General features: G+C 47.7%; 1 long non-coding RNA gene and 1 other non-coding gene across 2 annotated transcripts in view; one reads left to right on the top strand and one right to left on the bottom strand.

Moving 5' to 3' along the window:
- LOC120914374 overlaps positions 1–19313 on the bottom strand; it is a 23927-nt gene extending 4614 nt beyond the window's left edge. The window contains exons 1-3 of the long non-coding RNA XR_005743664.1: positions 18177–19313; positions 2568–2705; positions 1085–1222 (exon numbers count right to left, since the gene is read on the bottom strand). This is a non-coding gene — a long non-coding RNA (uncharacterized LOC120914374). The remainder of the gene's footprint in view (positions 1–1084; positions 1223–2567; positions 2706–18176) is intronic.
- Positions 15308–15380, top strand: TRNAR-CCU. The gene has a single exon. It is a non-coding gene; the product is annotated as a tRNA-Arg (tRNA).

Raw genomic sequence — 19313 nt, 5'->3', positions numbered from 1 at the left:
CCCAAAACACTACGGGGGGGGGGGGGGTCACTGGGTGACACAGGGGGCTCATGGTGCCCAGAATCATGGGGTGACAAAGGGTGTTCAGGGGTCACAGGGTGACACAGGATACTCTGGGGTCATAGGAGTCACACAGGATACTCTGATGTCATGGGGGTCACACAGGATACTCTGATGTCATAGGGGTCACAGGGTGACACATGATGTTCTGGGGTCATAGGGTGACACAGGATGCTCTGGGGTCATAGGGGGTCACAGGGTGACACAGGATGCTCTGGGGTCACAGGGTAACACAGGATGCTCTGTGGTTATATGGGTAACTGGGTGACACAGGGGGCTCAGAGTCATGGGGTGACAAAGGGTGTTCTGGGGTCATAGGGGACACAGGGTGACGCAGGATACTCTGGGGTCATAGGAGTCACAGGGTGACATAGGAAGTTTTGGAGACATAGGAGTCGCAGGGTGAACCAGGATACTCTGGGGTCATATGGGTAACTGGGTGACACAGGGGCTCAGAGTCATGGGGTGACAAAGGGTGTTCTGGGGTCATAGGAGTCACAGGGTGACATGAGCTGTAGGGGTCACAGGATGTTCTGCAGTCATAAGGGTCACAGGGTGACACAGGATGTTCTGGAGTCATAGGGGTCACAGGATGACACAAGGGTCACAAGGTGACACAGGGGTTATGGGGGTCATAGGGTGACACAAGAGTCATAGGAGTCACAGGGTGACATGAGCTGTAGGGGTCACAGGATGTTCTGCAGTCATAAGGGTCACAGGGTGACACAGGATGTTCTAGAGTCATGGGGGTCACAGGATGACACAAGGGTCATGGGGGGTCACAAGGTGACACAGGGGTAATGGGGGGTCATAGGGTGACACAAGAGTCATAGGGGTCACAAGGTGACATGGGGGTCACAGGGTGAGACAGGGATCGGTGTTGGGGATTCTTGGAGGACAGGACCCTCCGCACTATCATTCTACAGAATAAATGATTGTTTCTGGGGGAAAACATTGGTGACGGCCCGGTATGCATGTTTATACCGTTCAGGGATGACTGGAAATAATGAAAATAGAGTCTCACCCAGAGAGAGTTCCCTGATCCAGCCGGATTGGCCCGCGACTATGTGATGCCCCGAGATTTCATTGGAAGGTATGGAATTGAGGCACCGTCACCTGTAACAATCACAGACACCTGTGCAGAATGGAGGAACGATGGAGCCTGGAATAAAGGATGGAGGAGGGACACTCATCAACCAAAACCAGTGCTTGTATACAGTACAACTCCAATATATAGAACACCACATACAATACACAACACAAACATCCCGTATACTACACAGTGCTACAAATACCAAGGTGAGCCAGGGTGGACCTGTCATTTATGGAGAGGATTATATATGGAGGGGTGATATATGGAGGGGTGATATATGGAGGGGTGATATATGGGGGGGTGATGGATGGAGGGGTGATATATGGGGGGGGGGGGGGGATATATGGAGGGGTGATATATGGGGGGGGTGATATATGGAGGGGTGATGGATGGAGGGGGGATATATGGAGGGGTGATATATGGAGGGGTGATATATGGAGGGGGTGATATATGGAGGGGTGATATATGGAGGGGTGATGGATAGAGGGGGTGATATATATGGAGGGGTGATATATGGAGGGGTGAAGGATGGAGGGGTGATATATGGAGGGGGTGATGGATGGAGGGGTGATAGATGGAGGGGTGATGGATGGAGGGGTGATGGATGGAGGGGTGATGGATGGAGGGGTGATGGAGGGGGGGGGGGTGATATATGGAGGGGTGATATATGGAAGGGTGATGGATGGAGGGGTGATGGATGGAGGGGCGATATATGGAGGGGTGATATATGGGGGGGTGATATATGGGGGGGTGATGGATGGAGGGGTGATATATGGGGGGGTGATATATGGAGGGGTGATGGATGGATGGGTGATATATGGAGGGGTGATATATGGAGGGGTGATATATGGAGGGGTGATATATGGAGGGGTGATATATGGAGGGGTGATATATGGAGGGGTGATATATGGGGGGGTGATGGATGGAGGGGTGATATATGGAGGGGTGATATATGGAGGGGTGATGGATGGAGGGGTGATATATGGAGGGGTGATATATGGAGGGGTGATGGATGGAGGGGTGATGGATGGGGGGGGTGATGGATGGAGGGGTGATATATGGGGGGGGGGGGGGGTGATGGATGGAGGGGGGATGGAATGGGGAGGGGTGATGGATCAGTTAATTATTCAGCAGCCACCAATAAAAAAAGGAATACAAATCAAAGATTTTTTCAAACAAAGAACTACAAAAGAGAGTCACACAAGAGGGTGACACAAGAGTCATAGGGGTCACAAGGTGACATGGGGGTCACAGGGTGAGACAGGATCGGTGTTGGGGATTCTTGGAGGACAGGACCCTCCGCACTATCATTCTACAGAATAAATGATGTTTCTGGGGAAAACATTGGTGACGGCCCGGTATGCATGTTTATACCGTTCAGGGATGACTGGAAATAATGAAAATAGAGTCTCACCCAGAGAGAGTTCCCTGATCCAGCCGGATTGGCCCGCGACTATGTGATGCCCCGAGATTTCATTGGAAGGTATGGAATTGAGGCACCGTCACCTGTAACAATCACAGACACCTGTGCAGAATGGAGGAACGATGGAGCCTGGAATAAAGGATGGAGGAGGGACACTCATCAACCAAAACCAGTGCTTGTATACAGTACAACTCCAATATATAGAACACCACATACAATACACAACACAAACATCCCGTATACTACACAGTGCTACAAATACCAAGGTGAGCCAGGGTGGACCTGTCATTTATGGAGAGGATTATATATGGAGGGGTGATATATGGAGGGGTGATATATGGGGGGGGTGATGGATGGAGGGGTGATATAGGGGGGGGGGGTGATATATGGAGGGGTGATATGGGGGGGGGGTGATATATGGAGGGGTGATGGATGGAGGGGTGATATATGGAGGGGTGATATATGGAGGGGTGATATATGGAGGGGTGATATATGGAGGGGTGAAGGATGGAGGGGTGATATATGGAGGGGTGATGGATGGAGGGGTGATGGATGGAGGGGTGATGGATGGAGGGGTGATGGAGGGGGGGGGGGGGTGATATATGGAGGGGTGATATATGGAAGGGTGATGGATGGAGGGGTGATGGATGGAGGGGTGATATATGGAGGGGTGATATATGGGGGGGGTGATATATGGGGGGGTGATGGATGGAGGGGTGATATATGGGGGGGGGGGGGGGCGATATATGGAGGGGTGATATATGGGGGGGGTGATATATGGAGGGGTGATGGATGGATGGGTGATATATGGAGGGGTGATATATGGAGGGGTGATAAATGGAGGGGTGATATATGGAGGGGTGATATATGGAGGGGTGATGGATGGAGGGGTGATATATGGGGGGGTGATGGATGGAGGGGTGATATATGGAGGGGTGATGGATGGAGGGGTGATATATGGAGGGGTGATATATGGAGGGGTGATGGATGGAGGGGTGATGGATGGAGGGGGATTTATGGAGGGGTGATATATGGGGGGGGGTGATGGATGGAGGGGTGATGGATGGGGAGGGGTGATGGATCAGTTAATTATTCAGCAGCCACCAATAAAAAAAGGAATACAAATCAAAGATTTTTTCAAACAAAGAACTACAAAAGAGAGTCAAAATTTTTTTTTTCAAATTTTCCCCAGTAATATAATAAACTGTAACATGGAAATCTAATAGAGACATTTGTATAGATTTTATCTTTTAAACTTTGTTAAAGGAAAGTACCTATAAAATGTACATGAAGTCTAATGAGATTTATTAAACAAATGGAGGAGGAGTTTGTCAAAAAAATGTCAGTTATTTTTTTAGCAGTTGCAAGAAAAGAAAAAAAATGTCAGTTATTTTTTCAGCAGTTGCCAAGAAAAACAAAAAAATGTCAGTTATTTTTTCAGCCGTTGCCAAGAAAAAGGTCAGTTATTTATTTGCCAGCAGATTTGAAATTTGACCTTTACAGAGCTAAAAAAAATGTTTGTTGTTTACCAGTTACTGGAATGTTCCTCATTTGCATATGGAAGTTTATCGTCATGGCAACAGAACTCCAGCTCCCAGAGAAAGAACACAGCAGTGGGCAGAGCTATGTGACATCACAGTGGCAGAACCCCTTATAAGGAGCCTCTCCAGGAGTTGCAGCTCAGACAGTAAGCGACCTTTGAGAGAAGAGGAAGCGATTCTGTGTTCTCTGCGTTGATCATTTCTTTTAGAATGATGCGACTTTTTGCGAGAAATAACATGTATCAGGTGGCAGGATTCCCTGAAAACCATCACAGAGGAACCTGTTTTATTAATGAAAGTGGGTCCTTTAACAGAGTAACACCCACCTACCACCCAGCCCATAATACCTACCCCCCAGAAGGGTGGGTGGTCTGGGCAATTGGACAGCTATTGAAGAAAAAGAAGGGGGAGATACAACGTGAAGGATCTTCTGATCACCAACAAAGAGGAGAACGTTGTACTTCTCAGAGTGAACCCCATAACAGGGGATCACCCACCTACCACCCAGCCCATAATACCTACCCCCAGAAGGGTGGGTGTGGGGCAATTAGACAGCTATTGAAGAAAAAGAAGGAAGATACAACATGAAGGATCTTCTGATCACCACAAAGAGGAGAACGTTGTACTTCTCAGAGTGGAACCCATAACAGGGGACCGCCAGCCTGAGGATACTGGCCCCTCCAAGGGGGTGAGGGGTAGGGCAAATGGGCGGGGGGTCAGGGCAGCTCTGGCCAGAATCTGCCCCTTTTATCAACCAAAATACCACAGAAGACGATGCTGGTTGGTAAGTATTATAATAGAGAAATACAACACAGAAGTTCTGTAGGGCAAATGAATGCAGATATACAAGTGAGGGGGGAAAAGTATTGATCGGCTGCCGATTCTGTGACAAAGAAACGATCGGTCTATAATTTCATTGTCGGTTTTTTATAACAGTGAGAGACAAAATAACAACAAAAATATCCAGAAAATTCCATTTAAAAAAAGTTATAAATTGATTTTCATTTTAACCGCCCACTTTACATATACGTCAGCACTTTAAAGATGGATATCTTGGTAACGGCAGCATCTGCCACAACCAAGATATCATCTTTTCAGGGGACCTACGGCCGGGGAGCACCTATAGCTCCATTTCTCATCTACAAGTGTGCAAAGTTTGTTGTCCGGGGGACCTATGGCCGAGGAGCACCGATTTTTCAAATCCGGGCACCCCTTCCATAGACTCCCATGTTAAACGGTCATTTCTCTGTTAACTTTGGGGACCCGGTACCGGCCGGTCCATAGGTCCCCTGGACCCGAAACGTGGCACACCTGTAACTCTATTTCTCCTCTACAAGTGTGCAAAGTTTTTTTGTCCGGGGGACCTATGGCCGAGGAGCACCGATTTTTTAAATCCGGGCACCCCTTCTATAGACTCCCATGTTAAACAGTATTTTTTCTCCATTGACTTTGGGGACCCGGTACCGTCCGGGTCGTAGGTCCCCTGGACCCGAAACTTGCCCCCTTACATAGACTCCCATGTTAAACGTCAGTCTAGTCATGGACACAGTGAGGCATGGGCACAGTGAGGCATGGGGCACAGTGAGGCATAGACACAGTGAGGCATGGGCATGTTAAATGGTAATTTCTCCGATGACTTTGGGGACCGCGGTACTTGCGGCCGTAGGTCCCCATGACAAACTTGGCACACATGTAGCCCACCTCTTCCTCTACATGTGTGCAAAGTTTGTTGTCTGGGGGACCCACGGCCGGGAAGCATCGATTTTTCAAAGCCGGGCACCCCTTCCATAGACTCCCATGTTAAACAGTCATTTCGCTTGTGACTGTGTGTGACGCGGGTACCGGCCAGTCGTAGGTCCCCTGGATCCAGAACGTATACACACATGTACCCCTATTTCTCCTCTACAAGTGTGCAAAGTTTGTTGTCAGGGGGACCTATGGCTGGGGAGCATGGGCACAGTGAGGCATGGGCATGTTAAAAGTTCATTTCTCCAGTGATTTTGGGGACCCGGAACTTGGCACCTGTAGCCCCATTTCTCCTCTACAAGTGTGCAAAGTTTGTTGTCAGGGGGACCTATGGCTGGGGAGCATGGGCACAGTGAGGCATGGGCATGTTAAAAGTTCATTTCTCCAGTAATTTTGGGGACCCGGAACTTGGCACACCTGTAGTCCCATTTTTCCTCTACAAGTGTGCAAAGTTTGTTGTCTGGGGGAGCTACGGCTGGGGAGCACAGATTTTTCAAAGCCGGGCACCCCTACCATAGACTCCCATGTTAAGCGTCAGTTTAGTCATGGACACAGTGAGGCAGGGGCACAGTGAGGCATGCACATGGGCACAGTGAGGCATGCACATGGGCACAGTGAGGCATGGACACAGTGAGGCATGGGCACAGAGAGGCATGGGCACAGAGAGGCATGGGCACAGAGAGGCATGGGCACAGTGAGGCATGGCCACAGTGAGGCATGCACATGGACACCCTAGGCCAGTGATGGTGAACCTTGGCACTCCAGATGTTTTGGAACTCTATTTCCCATGATGATCAGGCACTCTGCAGTGTAGTTGAGCATCATGGGAAACGTAGTTCCAAAACATCTGTGGTGTCAAGGTTCGCCATCACTGCCCTGGGCTTATACTCGAGTCAATACGTTTTCCCAGTTTTTTGGGGTGAAATTAGGTGCCTCGGCTTATACTTGAGAATATACGGGACATATGAAAAAGAAATGCATTTACATGTCCATTCTGTGTAACATTAGTAAATGATGTGTAAATAACAGGAATATAAATAATTTTTTTTTTCCCTCTCTCCAGAAAATAATGACCCCATCACCACAAAAATACAGCCGACTACAAGAGATGGACCCACTACGAGAGTGAGGAAACCCAACCGGCTACAAACACCGAGGACAAGACAAAGCCAGTGGTTCCGATCTCCAGTGAGAGTGAGGAAACCCAACCGGCTACAGACACCGAGGACAAGACAAAGCCAGTGGTTCCGATCTCCAGTGAGAGTGAGGAAACCCAAGCGGCTACAGACACCGAGGACAAGACAAAGCCAGTGGTTCCGATCTCCAGTGAGAGTGAGGAAACCCAACCGGCTACAAACACCGAGGACAAGACAAAGCAGTGGTTCCGATCTCCAGCGAGAGTGAGGAAACCCAACCGGCTACAGACACAGAGGATAAGAAAATTCCAGAGGTTCCAATCACCAGTGAGAGTGAGGAAACCCAACCGGCTACAGACACCGAGGACAAGAAAATTCCAGAAGGACGAACTTTAAAGCCCAGTGCACGATGGAGTAATCCGTTTTCATCCCACAGTGCATTATCCACGTTTGGTTCAATCCCCGATGCACTAGCAAGCGTTCCATCAAGCGGTTCCGTTGACCCGCGGTGTGAACTATCATTGAAAAGTTTTAATTACCATGAAAAGCTTGGATTCGGGGCCTTCGGGAAGGTGGTGTTGGCCTCTCATCATGCATGGAACAGCAGATGGCGCTAAAAATTGTGAAAAAAGATTCACTTGAAGGTGACGTCAGTTCTGCTGTTATGGAGAAGAAGATTCTAGAAGCTTGCATTGGCAGTCGATTCATCACTCATCTGTTTGCATCATTCCAGACGGAGGTAAGTCTTTTCATCTTTCCATTTCTTCATCTCTTTTTCCTGTACTGAGCCCCCCCCCTACTGATCCAGACCCCCTAAAACAATTATTTGGTGACTTTTTTGGGAGTCAAAACTTACACAGGGCTAAGCATCCCTCTTCCCCTGATGATAGTCTTATGCCGCGTACACACGATCGGATTCGGAAACCTTGGATGTTTTTTCCAAGGGAATTCCGCTCAAGCTTGTCTTGCATACACACGGTCACACAAAACTTCTCGGAACTTTCCACCGTCAAGAACGCCGGTGACGTACAACACTACGACGAGCCGAGAAAATGAACTTCGATGCTTCCGAAGCGTGCGTCGGAATTGCTACAGACGATTGGAATGTTCTTCTGTCTGAAAATTTTTGTTGGACGGAAATTCCGACAGGAAAAGTCCGATGGAGCATACACGCGGTCGGAATTTACGACCAAAAGCTCACATCGGACTTTTTCTTGTCGGAAAAAAATTCCGACCGTGTGTACGGGGCATTAGTTCTTTTTTAATAAAGTTCTTCAGCCAATAAGTGTTGAATTGTGAGAGGCAGAGGGGAGCTCCGCCATTGTGTGCCACACCAGGGCTCCGGCTGTAGTCAGGGAGGCAGTATAGTGGAATAGTATAGTGGAACCTCGGATTGCGAGGAACGCGGTTAACGAGCAGGATTCAGGCCAAAGCGGTGTGCAGTACCGCGTTTGGCCTGATGTGGGGGGCGCCAGAGCCGAATGGTGCCGATCATAGCGATCGGTGTTGTTCGGAAAAGCTTGGAAAGACACGGAAATACTTTGTTCCCGAAGTCTGACGAGGTCAGCCGAGCTGTCCTCAGGCCATTCTGCCCGTTTCCGGGGCTCTCCGGTGCCCCCCCCCCCGTCTCTGGCCGCATGCAGTATTGCATACCATTGAAGTCAATGCAGAACAAATTATTTCCGTTGACCTCTATGGGGAAACTCGCTTTGATATGCTTTGGATTACGAGCATTCTCCTGGAACGGATTATCCTCGTAATCCGAGGTTCCTCTGTATAGGTAAGAGCAGAACCCTAGAGAGCTTCTTCCTAACTTGTGTGCATAACTCTGTATATTCTTATCAATGTGAAATCAGGAAACGTCTTAATGTAACCTCTACCTCTTCTTTTCACACAGACTTATCTGGTCTTTGTCATGGAATATGTGAGTGAAGGACAGCTTCGGGAATTGATGTCAGGAGCTTGGTCGCTGGAACAGAACACCATAAGGTAAGTCCGATGACGGGTCACGCTGGAGTCAGGGGTGTCTGACCACAGGCAGTGACATAACCCGTCTATCTATATCCTGTCCATCCATTCCTCTCCATCCATACCCCGTCCATCCATACCCGTCCATCCATAACACGTCCATCCATATCCATACTCCCATCCATACATGTCCATCCATCCCGTCCATCCATACCCCGTCCATCCATCCACACCTCATACCCCGTCCATCCATACCGTCCATCCATACCCCGTCCATCCATAACACGTCCATCCATATCCATACCCCCATCCATACCATGTCATCCATACCCGTCCATCCATACTCCCCATCCATACCACGTCCATCCATACCCCGTCCATCCATACCACGTCCATCTATACCACGTCCATCCATACCTCCCCATCCATACCCATCCATCCATACCCCATCCATCCATACCCCATTGATTCATAACCTGGCTATCCATACCCGTCCATCCATATCCCGTCCATCCATACCCGTCCATCCATACCCCCTCCATCCATACCCCCTCCATCCATACCCCCTCCATCCATACCCCCTCCATCCATACCCTGTCCATCCATACCCCCTCCATCCATACCCCATTGATTCATAACCCGTCCACCCATACCCCATCCATCCATACCCCGTCCATCCATACCACGTCCATCCATACCACGTCCATCCATACCACGTCCATCCATAACCCATCCATCCATACATACCCCATCCATTCATAAGCCACCAAACCATACTCCGCCATCCATACCACGTCCATTAATACCACATCCATCCATACCCTGTCCATCCATACCACGTCCATCCATACCCCATCCATCCATACCCCATTGATTCATAACCCATCCATACCACGCTCATCCATACCCGTCCATCCATATCCCGTCCATCCATACCTATGCATCCATACTCTCTCCATCCATTCATAACCTGTCCATCCATACCCCTCCATCCATACCCCCATCCATCCATACCCATCCATACCCCTCTTTGCTTTTAGCTTTTTTTCTGGTCTGTGACAATTTTGAATGCTAATTCATGTTTTTCTTTCTCCGTCAGATTCATCACTGCGGAATTATTATGCGGCCTGCAATTCCTGCATTCTCGTCAGATCGTACACAGTAAGGATTGGATCAGCTGATAATAATGTTAAATTTAGAGGGGCTCCCACCTCACTACAAGGGTTTTTAAATGATTATTTATGCCTATGGGGGACCAATAGCAAAGGAACTTCTGCTGACCTCCTTCCCCGCCCCTCTTTTCACACTGAGGCTGTGGGGATTGGACTGTGAGAGTGGGGATTGAGTGAAAAAAACACCTTTTATTGGTACCCAAGGCATAAACCATTGCAAGTGTGGGGGGAGGCCCTATTAACAATGGGTATTTCTCCCCCGCCCCCCAAATTCAGCTTTTTAATGGGTCACTCCACCATAATTGTTCTTGTAGTTATGGGTATGTAATGTTGGGTGCAATCACCCCCTTGGCTTCTGGCATTTTTTTCGGTTGAATCAGGAAGACATTCTCACCCAGTTTCAATGAGTTTCCAGTTGTGTTGCCTCCCGTAAAGTCCTCTTCATCCAATGCAGAAGTCTCCCTGCTCATGCCATAGTCTGCTTAATGTAGGATTCATAGAAATCCAGCAAGAGGAGTGAGAGCCCCTCATGATGAATTATAGCAGGTGGGCGGAGCTGGGAACCCCCGGAACGGAGATTCTTCTTGTAGGCGGATATCAACAAGCCAATGTCCACCCATCAATCTTCATCCTTCTTTTCGCATAGATGTATACTTTGTATCTTTTCTCTTCTAATAGAAATGTAGGATCTGCAGAGCCTAACTGTTCACTTCTTTTTCCTCACAGAGAATCTCAAACCGAGAGAACATTCTACTGGACGGCGAAGGACATATCAAGATTGCGGATTTCGGCTTGTCTGAGGCTGGTGTCACCGAGTCCAATAGGATCACCAGACGTGTGGGTACACCGTCATACTTGGCCCCAGAGGTAAGTTTTGGTGATATATTCTGATATTAGACTTCATTGGAATTATTTATTATGGGATACAGAGAGGCCATAAAGGGGCCTCCCCTTTCATTAAATGGAGAATTCCTCCACTGGGGTCCCGGTTGCTGTCGGTGGATCTCCAGGCCACAACTATATCCAACAAAAGGGGGGGGGTTCTGAGAGTTGCAGCAGTGTGGGAGCTTCTTTGTGGAGGCCGGGGGGTGTAGACGGAGGGATCTGTCTGGCCCCCCGACTCTCACATACAATAAAAGCTTCTAGGAACGGATCACCTGCTGTATTCCTCCTTCTCTTTACCATGGTGATGCTTGTGAACATTGAGCTATTGGGGGTCCCGTATACCTTTTTTATTATCATATACTTTATTCCCCACCTCCAATATTCACAAGCTTCGCCTTTGTTTGTTATATTTTGAATCTTAGCACAAGTTTTAGGACTCCTGGGAGGCTTAATACATTACATACGCCATATTGTCAAAAGTATTGGGACGCCTGCCTTTACACGCACATGAACTTTAATGGGCACCCCGAGTCTTAGTCGGTAGGGTTCAATTTTGATTTGGCCCCGCCCTTTGCAGCTAGAACCTGTTATTTCTGCAAAGGGCCGGGGCCAACTCAATATTGAACCAAGACTGGGATGCCGTTAATGTTTATGTGACGTGTAAAGGCTGGCGTCCCAAAACTTTTGAAATATAGCGTACGTCCAGCATGGAGTCATCTCTGTCCTCTGCCTGGCTCAGGAATGTTCTCATCCTTATTTCTCTCTCTCCTTTTTTTTTTTCTCTACAGATCATTAACAACCAGCCGTACTTCACCACGGCGGACTATTTCTCCCTGGGAGTGATAGTATACGAGATGGCCCTCGGCGAGAATCCTTCTGTGTTGGCGCATGTGGACCGCCGAGGACAGGATAATGGCAATAATAAATAAAAACCCCATTATCCGAAAGACATGGACACTCCCTCTATGAACTCCTAACAACGGTGAGTATACTCCGAACCTTACCTCATTTTATCCGATACAAATCTGTTCCAGCTTTCTATGGGGGGGGGGGCATCCGAGCCGCAGCTCTGGTTTGTCCATTCAGACACAGAGCTGCGGTTCAGCACCGCCCCCTCTCTCTCCTGATTGGCCTAACTCACTTTGATTGACAGACGCGGAGAGCCACTGCTGCTGTGTCTCAGCCAATCCGGAGGAGAGTCCCGGATGGGCGAGACATTTGTGGACATCGCTGGATAGATAGGGTACCATACTACGACCCGATCCAATCATGGCCTCAGTTGCAGGTCTTATGGAAGCTGAAATATGGTCACCGTCAGACTCAAATATTAAAGGGGCGGGTTTGTTTTTGTTGTTATTGTTCTTTGTTTCTTATTATCTTTCATTCTTCTCTACAGCTCCTGTGTAAGGACCAAGAAGAGCGAACGCGCCTTGTAAGTGACATCAGACGCCGCGATTATTTCAAGGGAATCGACTGGGCCGACTTAGAGGAAGGAAAGTCACCCTCGCCAGTGAAATCGGCATTGTAAGTAGACCAATCACTCTGCTTTATTTACTTGGTGATCCCGCCAGTAACACACTGTCCTGGAGGGGGGGGGGGGGGGGGGTGGACAGGGTCTCCGCAGCTGCAGGAGAGGGGGGGGGGGGGGTGAGGGTCACATGAAATGGCCTAATGGGCCAGATTTGGCCTGCAAGCCTTCTGTTTAACACGCATGGTCTCTAGATAGACTTTAATGGTGTGTTGATGCCGTGCAATACTTCTTCTCACCACTAGAGAGAGCCGGGCTTGAAGAAGCCTTCTTGGGGTATATCCGCAGCCCATCAGAGTTGGGGGGGGGGCTCCAAGCTTCTTCTTACCGTTTTCTGTATCAGTCAGAACGCTCTGAATGTCTTTTCTTTTCTTTCCCGGATGAATAAGAAACCGAAATATAGAAGAATGAAGATGGCGGAATTCATGAGCAGCGTAGACCTGGATCCTCCAATACAAGCCGAGCACCAGAAGAACGTCAACGACTTCTCTACATGGGCGACAGCATGAGGCTGCAGATACTGGCCACCCTCCCACCACCAGAGAGACAGTGTTTCTGCAATAGGGTCTTGGCATGTATAATGCAGTAGAACCAACAAACCATCTTGGAAGACGCTCGGAACATCCGGAACAATAACATAAACATCCGTTTTATTCATAATTTACAGAAGAAAAGACAAAGTATAAAAAAAAAAGAAACATTGTGCTGACAACCATTGACCTCCCTTCCCCAACTAAGACCTCCATACACGTCTCTGCGAGGCGAGATCGGCTTCTTCAGGAGGAATACACGTCTCCGATCGGCTTCTTCAGGAGAATTCTTCTTCTGCATTCCAACTGCCATCAATGGGACTGCCTGCACAGGACACAGACGCTGCTCCCAATCTGACATGCGTGTGGGTGTAGGTGGCGAGGGGTGCACACTGTTTGCATCGGGGACGCGCACCCACACACGCACACATGTCAGATTGGGAGCGGCCCTGTGTCTTTGCAAACTCCTGCATCCCAATAGCCACAATAGGACTGCCTGCACCGAGAGGCATGCAACACCTGTGCATCCCCATTTCGAAAAAACACAGGACCACAGATGCTGCTTCACAGACACAGACGGTGCTCCCAATCTGACATGCGTGTGGTGTAGGTGCGCGGGTGCACCACTGTTTGCATCCGGGGCCGCGCACCCACACCCGCACACATGTCAGATTGGGAGCAGCGCCTGTGTCTGTGAAGCAGCGCCTGTGTCCATATATCTTCTGCGTCCCAATTGCCATCAATGCATCCCCATTCCAGATTAGGAAAAGCGCCTGTGTCTGCCGTCTCTTGCCTGCACAGGACACAGACCGCTGCTCCCAATCTGACATGCGTGTGGGTGTAGGTGCACGGATGCACACTGTTTGCATTTGGGGGCCGTGAACCCACACCGCACACATGTCAGATTGGGAGCGGCGCCTGTGTCTTTGCATCTCCTGCTTCCCAATTACCATCAATGAGACCGTCCTACACCGAGAGGAGTGGAACCTTGTGCATCCTCTTTTCAAAACACGGACACAGACGCTGCTCCCAATCTGACGTGCGTGCGGGTTGTAGGAGCATGGATGCACACTGTCTGCATTGGGGGCCGTGCACCTACACCCGCACAGAGAACTAAGATTAGGATCAGCATTCCTGTGTCCATACATCTGCTGCATCCCAATTATCCAACGATGGGGAATGCCTGCTCGGGGTGCATGGAACACCTGTGCACCCCCATTTCAAACACGGGACACAACGCTGCTTCACGGACACAGACGGTGCTCCCAATCTGGACATGCGTGTGGGTGTCGGTGCGCGGGTGCACACTGTTTTGCATCCGGGGCCGCGCACCTACACCTGCACACATGTCAGATTAGGAGCGCGCCTGTGTCGTGAAGAAGTGCCTGTGTCCATACATCTGCTGCGTCCAATTGCCATCAATGGGACTGCCTGCACCGGGGTGCATGGACACCTGTGCATCCCCATTCCAGATTAGGAGAAGCGCCTGTGTCTCCTGCATTCCAACTGCCATCAACGGGACTGCCTGCACAGGACACAGACGCTGCTCCCAATCTGACATGTGTGTGTGGGTGTAGGTGTGCGGATGCACACTGTTTGCATTCGGGGGCCGTGCACCCACACCCGCACACATGTCAGATTGGGAGCAGCGTCTGTGTCTGCATCTCCTGCATTCCAACTGCCATCAATGGGACTGCCTGCACCGAGAGGCATGGACCACCTAGGTGATCCCAGGGGAAGTGGAAGTGAGTTCCTGTCACAACGAGGTACCTGCCCCCCCCCGCCAGAAAAAAAAACACCATAAGAGGAAGTGAAGGGAAGTCAATGGCTGTCGGTAGAATGTTCTCCTTTATGTAATAAAAATGGATGTTATATTGTATTGTCTTGAGGCGGGAACATTAAATGTTCCGTCTTCTTCACATTTCAAGATGGGGACCCCCCCCTTTAATATTGGGGTCCCCGGCTCTACAGGGAGATGAACGGGGCGCCCTAGACTGATGATTCAGGGAAAAAACCGATCGCCTTCGGGGTCAGGAAGGAATTCCCCCCCCCCCCTTTTGGAGGGGGGGGTTTTCGCCTTCCTCTGAATCATCGTAAGGTTTAGGGGTCCGAAAAAAAAAGGCGTCAGAGGATAACAGTGACCGATCTCTGACGATCAAGGCCTGAGAATCATTTGCTTCTATTGATTTATTTACAATAAAAAAAAAAAAAAGAAAAAAAAAAAAGCCCCGGTAGTCTAATGGGTAAGGCACTGGCCTCCTCAGCCAGGGATTGTGGGTTCAAGTCCCACCCGGGGTGATGCTTTTTTTTCTGATCACAGAAGACAGAGAGCCGACACTCCATCTGATTTTACCTCAAAGGAGAACTCCTTCAATACTGGACACTCCCCTCCCCCTTCCTGCTTCAGCGCTGTCACACTTTGATGACAATCACTCAGTCATGTACATTCTACACATAATTACATTTGTATCATTTTTTTTTACACAGATAGAAGTTTCGTTTGTTGGTATTTAATCACCACTGAGAGGATTTGATTTTTTTGCTAATAAACAAAATCTAAAAAAGACGGAAAAAATAAAATAACAAATTGAAAAAATAAGTGTGTTTCTTCTTCTTCTGTTAAAAAAATAATTTTGCAAATAAATGATCTTTCTTCATGAATTGAGTGTAAAATGTTTTCTGCTTCCATTCCTTGGGTGGAAAATAATTCAGTGAATATTATTTATTTCTGTAGGGAAGTTGTAGAATCACAATCTATGGGATATAACACCGATCAGCATAACATTATGACCACCCCCCCCCCCCCCTAACATCGGGGGAAGTCGCCCTATTTTTTGCCGAATTTGAAATGTGGAAAATCTTACAAATAACAACACAAATCAAACACTATAATAATACAAAAGAAATAAAAAAAATATATATACTATATAATTTATTTAGTTATTTATTTATTTTTATCATATATATATATATATATATATATATATATATATATATATATATATATATATATATATATATATATATATAATTATTTATTTAGTATATATAATATAATATATCTATATATATATATCTATATCTATATAATTATATATATATATAAAAAATAAATAACTAAATACATAATACTATATATATATATATATATATATATATATATATTATATATATATATTTTATTATATATATATATATATATAATTTTTTATATAAATAATAAATAAATAATAATAATAAATAAATAATAAATAAATATAATAAATTATATATTTATATATATATATATATAAATAAAATAATAATAAATAAATAACTAACTAAATAAATAATAATAAAAAAAAACGAAACCCTCCCATCCCGTCACGCCAAGGAAGCCGCCATCTTGGCTTCTAACTGATCTGCAGATGCCAAGGAGACGACCGCTGGGCATTTCATATCTTGAGAGCGCAAGCAACTGTGCCAGTTATAAATCACAGCGCGTCTTACACCGGAACGCGGGGCGGGAAAGGCGAGTTCTGTGACATTGCAGGCGCCATGATACCATGTGATTTGGTGCGGCACATCTTTTTTTTGATGTAGTGCATGAGCTTATTTCCGTGTGCCGTGTGATCCTCCCAAAAGGGGGAAGCTTCGCTTGTCTGCCTCCCCCCTCTTTGTTGCCGCATTTGGGGGGGGGACGCCTGGTTTCGCCGCAGCGAACTGAGCCAGAAGTCCGGCCCCCTCCTCCTACTTTCTTCATTCACAGAGTGAAGCGTGCTTCACGCATGCGCAGAAGCAGACTGGCTGTGAAGCCACAAGGCTTTTGCTGCAGGTTTTCCCTTAGTCATAATGGCGGCGCCAGCACCCGATTGAAAGATCTGCTCAGGTGAGGACACCGCGGGATCCCGGGACAGGTAAGTGACCATAAATAACCCCTTCACACATGAAGGGGTTATACCGGGATGATCTGCAGCTGCCGACATCACCCCGGTACCGGTTTTTAGAACGGGCGGTCGGTTCTTTAGGAATAACAACCGATGCGTCTGAAAGCCGATTGGCTGTTATCCTACAGGAGCGGGAGAGGACGTCCCCACCCCCCTCCCGCCGATCTTCCGGAACCTCCCGTCCCACCGAGAGACCCGAGACACCAGCCGGTGCGTCCGCTGGGTAGGCCGAGACCCAAACAAAGAGCATTCGGCTCTGATTGGGTCTCCCGAGAAAAATCCCGGAAGAGACGTCACCTCCGCTTTACTTGGCTGCCAATGGCGCCGATTTAAAAGAAAAAAAAGTCAGTATTCAGAATCGCCATTTTTGATAATCTGAATACTTAAGTGCAAAGGAGAGAATTGGGGTCTTAAAGATCCCTCCATAAAGAGGACCTGTCACCTCCTATTACTGTCACATGGGACGTTTACTTCTGACAGCAATAACAGTCATCAGATTTTTTTTAAAGAGACAATGTAAAAAATAAAAATAAATAAGAAAACAAAATCTTATTAATTTCATATATTTTAATTGTTTACATTGTCCCTTAATAAAATAAAAATTAAATTTGATCACTTTTATTAAGGAACAATGTAAACAATTAGGGCTGTGGAAATTAACGATTACATTACTGGGGGAGATGTGTGGACTCCCCCCAGAGCTCCCTTTTAAGGTGGAACCCCCTGGAGCTCCCCTTTAAGGTGGACCCCCCTGGACCTCCTCTATAAGGTGGACCCCCCCCAGAGCTCCCCTTTAAGGTGGACTCCGCCCCCAGAGCTTCCCTTTAAGGTGGACCTCCCCAGAGCTCCCCTTTAAGGTGGACCCCCCAGAGCGTCCCTTTAAGGTGGACCCCCACAGAGCTCCCCTTTAAGGTGACCCCCCAAGCCTCCCCTTTAAGGTGGACCCCCCAAAGCTCCCCTTTAAGGTGGACCCCCTCCCCCCAGAGTTCCTTTAAGGTGGACCCCCCCAGAGCTCCCCTTTAGGTGAAACCCCCCCCGGAGCTCCCCTTTAGGATGGACTCCCCCCCAGAGCTCCCTTTAAGGTGGACCCCCCCAGAAACCCCCCTTTAAGGTGGACCCCCCACACAGCTCCACATTCTGATATGAAACATTGTTTCCTTTCACTTACAGTTTCTGGTATTCTGAGTGTCGTCACTCCGCCCTCATGAGACGCATCCTGGGAACTTCCTGTCACATGTTCCAGGAGTAAAAATGGCCGCTGTGATACGACTGAAGAGAAAAAAAATAGAAACCATTACTAATCACGTCTCCAGAGGCTTTGTTTTGTCTTATTTATAATAAGGGAGGAGTTCCTCTTTAACCCCTTCCTGACGGGTGGACGTCCTGGACTTTCAGCGGTTATACCGGGATGATGGGTGGAGCTACAGGCTTCATCCCGGGATCTTTTCTTTCAGCCTGGGGTGTAAAAGACATCCTAGCGGCTGATTAGCTGCTGGATGGTTTTTACAGGCAGTGGGAGGGGACGGACTTTCCCCCCTCCCCCCTCCTCCCGATGGCACCTTTTAGAGCTCTCCCATGCAATCCGGGAGCCCGATATCCAGTCTGGTGGTGCACCGGGTTACTGATGGAGACCCTCATAATAATAGAATGTGATGGAGACCCTCATAATAATAGAATGTGATGGAGACCCTCATAATAATAGAATGTGATGGAGACCCTCATAATAATAGAATGTGATGGAGACCCTCTAATAATAGAATGTGATGGAGACCCTCTAATAATAGAATGTGATGGAGACCCTCTAATAATAGAATGTGATGGAGACCTCATAATAATAGAATGTGATGGAGACCCTCATAATAATAGAATTGATGGAGACCCTCATAATAATAGAATGTGATGGAGACCCTCATAATAATAGAATGTGATGGAGACCCTCATAATAATAGAATGTGATGGAGACCCTCATAATAATAAAACCTGATGGAGACCCTCATAATAATAAAACCTGATGGAGACCCTCATAATAATAGAAACTGATGGAGACCCTCATAATAATAGAATGTGATGGAGACCCTCATAATAATAGAATGTGATGGAGACCCTCATAATAATAGAATCTGATGGAGACCCTCATAATAATAAAACCTGATGGAGACCCTCATAATAATAGAAACTGATGGAGACCCTCATAATAATAGAATGTGATGGAGACCCTCATAATAATAGAATGTGATGGAGACCCTCATAATAGAAACTGATGGAGACCCTCATAATAATAGAAACTGATGGAGACCCTCATAAT

The sequence above is a fragment of the Rana temporaria genome, chromosome 9, assembly GCF_905171775.1.
Source record: "Rana temporaria chromosome 9, aRanTem1.1, whole genome shotgun sequence".
Classification (NCBI taxonomy): Eukaryota; Metazoa; Chordata; class Amphibia; order Anura; family Ranidae; genus Rana; species Rana temporaria.
This window is presented reverse-complemented; position numbering and strand designations above follow the sequence as displayed.